The sequence below is a fragment of the Lucilia sericata genome, unplaced genomic scaffold (assembly GCF_015586225.1).
Source record: "Lucilia sericata isolate MDLA Ls3-8-SP2 unplaced genomic scaffold, ASM1558622v1 Contig000532F_arrow, whole genome shotgun sequence".
Lineage (NCBI taxonomy): Eukaryota > Metazoa > Arthropoda > Insecta > Diptera > Calliphoridae > Lucilia > Lucilia sericata.
In genome coordinates this window covers 3,544-7,086 of record NW_023994544.1, presented here as the reverse complement: position 1 = coordinate 7,086, position 3,543 = coordinate 3,544, and positions in this window count along the sequence as shown.

Here is a 3,543-nt window from a genome sequence, read left to right as displayed (position 1 = left end):
TACAATTGAAAAACCAAAAGTGTAATCGAACTATGGTTCGCCTAACTATTATTTCAGTTAATCTATCCAACTTGAGCTTTATAAACGGTTATTTCAATTATGTCTTTTAGCAAGATCGAATTAAATTTATAATTATTTGCTTCTACTGTGAATATCAGTACTTGTAATCGAAATTTTGTTACATCTCTTTATTAATGCCAAAAATGTGTTTTTAGTTATGGTATTAAAATAATTCAATTAAAAGTATAGAAAGTTCAGTTATCTTGATAAAATAAAGAATAATTCTGTATTTCCAACCGAAAAATTCGATATTTATTACAATAAAATCTAATTCGGTATTTCTAACCGAATTCAATATACAAATGATTAAGTTTACTTGACATTTAAAAATATTTAGTACTAAATTAATAAAAACGAAATAAAAAAGAACAGACATTTATAAATAAAATAAAAAATTTTAAAAAAATAGAAGTTTTTGCAGATTTTAATAAAAATTGTAAGTAAATGAAACTGTTTCCGTGTATGTAAATAATATAAAATAATCATTATACATCATGGTAAAAATATCATATTTTTATCATGTTATACATTTAATTTCAGAAAGCCGTGTATTCATACCTAGGAAAATTTTTCAAATATTAATAATCTTAATTGCAAAGTCAACCGAAAAATCCGCTGCCAAGCCTGGTGATAAGAATCAAGAGAAAAAGGCTTCGGCTACTACTTCCGCTGCTGGTGGCAAAGAGGAATCTGCAGCAAGGCCCGCTCTAGCTAAAAAAACCTGCTGCTGCTACTAAAAAAACAGTATTCAAGAGGGCCGTTCCTACCCAGAATGTTGCTTCTAAGGCTAAGTTAAAACCAAGGATGCGGCACTCTGCTCAAAACCTCGTGCTGCTGCTAAGGACAAGGATGTTGCTTCTAAGGCTAAGTTAAAACCAAGGATGCGGCACTCTGCTCAAAACCTCGTGCTGCTGCTAAGGACAAGGATGTTGCTACCTGGCTCGAAAGTACAAAAGGGTACCTCAAAGGTTAAGGCTGTAGCTTAGACAAATATTATCAACAAACGCATAGTTCCGCAGACCTAAGACCTTGAAATTCTACCCAAAGATATTTATAGCAGCCAGAAATTGCATTGACACTTAAATATCATCAATTACATCGATGGTCAAAAGAAGGCTTTTGTTCCTTTAGCCCGTGATTACTTTAAATATTTTACTTTGTTTCTTTTTAATAGAAATATAGACGTAAACCAAAAAATATGTAAATACGTTCCTAAATGTATTATGTTTTCCGAATTTGTAAGATCTGCAACAGGAAGTAGTGTATAGAACGTTATATTTAAAATATTTCAGTTTTGCGCTATTAATGCATTTATGAACGTATAGGAACGTAGGTTTGAATTTAAAATTAATGTAAAAATAATTACATCTGCTGCGAAATAAACAATTTTTTAAATAAATATGAAACAATACGTTTATTTTTATTGGTTGCTGATATTGATAGTTTCGGTCACCATAACCGAATTGTTTTTTAAAATAAGTGGGTATAATGACTACTCATTCAATGACTTCAATCGATAATTCGGTTGTAACAACTTACCTGTGTTCTAAAAACATTCATTTAACAAATGAAATATTCGGTAATTGCAACCAATTTATGTGGTAGTTGTTGTAACCGACCAAATTCGATTGGAAACAAATTCGGTTGAGACAACGAATCTGTTTTCTCTGTGCAGCCGTTACTCTTTACATTAGGAAGTGTTATGCACCATTAGGTACAACTCGACTCGGAGTTTCCTTTTAAAAAGAATAGGATAAAGATTATATTCAGATCCCGAAAGAATTGTGATAAAGATCAGAATCCTCTTTATAGTCTTTATTGACGAAAGCCTTAAATTACGTGCAGTCTAATTATATTTACTTACAATGTTATTCGGAGATTAACGATGAATTTCGGGGGTTGACTTTTAAACGACCGATTTACACAGTTGTGATGTTTATGGTGAAATTAGCGGCTGGATTGACTGGGTAATCGGGTTGACGAATGGAGAGAAAGAAATTGCGGTTTCTTGAGTGAGATGTCTTTGTTAATTAAAAAAAATCACTACGAGCTACTTATGGAAGTTTTCCTCTAATGAAACAATCGGTTAAATGAAATCAAGAGGAATTCGATATTTCTTTAACTTGTATATTAGTACAGATCAAGATGTATCAATTATAAGATGATTTTGCCCCGAATTTATGAATTTTTTTATATATGGATTTTGAAGGCGTCGGTTTTGAGAGAGAATTGTTTTTATATAGAGTTTGACGCATACGGAAAAATGTTCATGAACAGTGGCTCTTAATTTAAACCAAGTATACGAATACAATACAATAGGCTAAACTACACGAAGTCAAGAAGTTGTCGGAAGTTTTTAATCTTGACTATTAATACTGATGCAAAGTAATCAGTAATCAAACGGTAGCTCTTGATATCAGCTAGGAATACGAATACAAAACAATAGTCTAAACTAAACGAAGTCAAGAAGAATGCGGAGCATCTGATCTCGACAAATAATACGAGTGTACAGCGATCGGTTAAACTACACTAAGTGTAGAAGGTTTCGGTGTCTATGAATGTAATACAATCGGCTAACTAAATGTAGTTTAAAAATATATAAAGCATCTTAATCTCGACTAAGAATACGAATATGAAGCAATAAGCTATGCTACGCGAAGTCAAGCAATGTCAAGAAGAATTCTGGGGCTCTTGATCTTGACTAAGAATACGAAGTCAATCCTGTAAAAATTTAAACTACTCCGCACACGCGTATAAAGAATACTCCTCAAAGAACTAGGACTAATCCAAATATATGGAAAAACGTAGTCCATTTACGATATCGGAACACGTAATCCGTGTTCCGTTTTGAGTAATCCCAAAATTACTAAAATTATGGGAGTACATTGTCCGCACCATGGACCTATATAATAAAGCTTATATTACATAGGGCTACTTAATGGATCATGTACTCCAATAATGTTACAGGGGAGCTGGATATTCAAAATACTATGAGTTCAAATTACGAATGTAAGAAATATTAGGGACTTTATATTGACGACAATATAATCCACCAATAAACTGTTCAAGTCATTTCTGACATGATCTGACCAGAGAACCTAAATTAAATGTTTAAATTAGATTAAATGTCCCCCTGAGTGCTTTTTCGGACATTTTCTTGTGCCGTTTATTGAAGAGGTTGTGGTTGAAACCAAAATTGTAGGAAGAGAATTTTTGTTTTAAATATTGATGCACGGTGAAGTTGATATTTCGGAATAAGTTCTATAATGATACAACAAGATGTTTCAGAGGAGTGACTGGAATATCACAGACAAGCTTATGCGATTCTTACCACACCTGTATACCTATGTAAGTGAATGAGTCGAATGTTTATCTCTATGAATATGGCGGACGAAAGAGTCGAGTGTGGATTGAATGGTGATAGATAGATGTAAAACTGAATATCACAAAAAAAGAGTCATATTATTTCAATAGACAAAACTA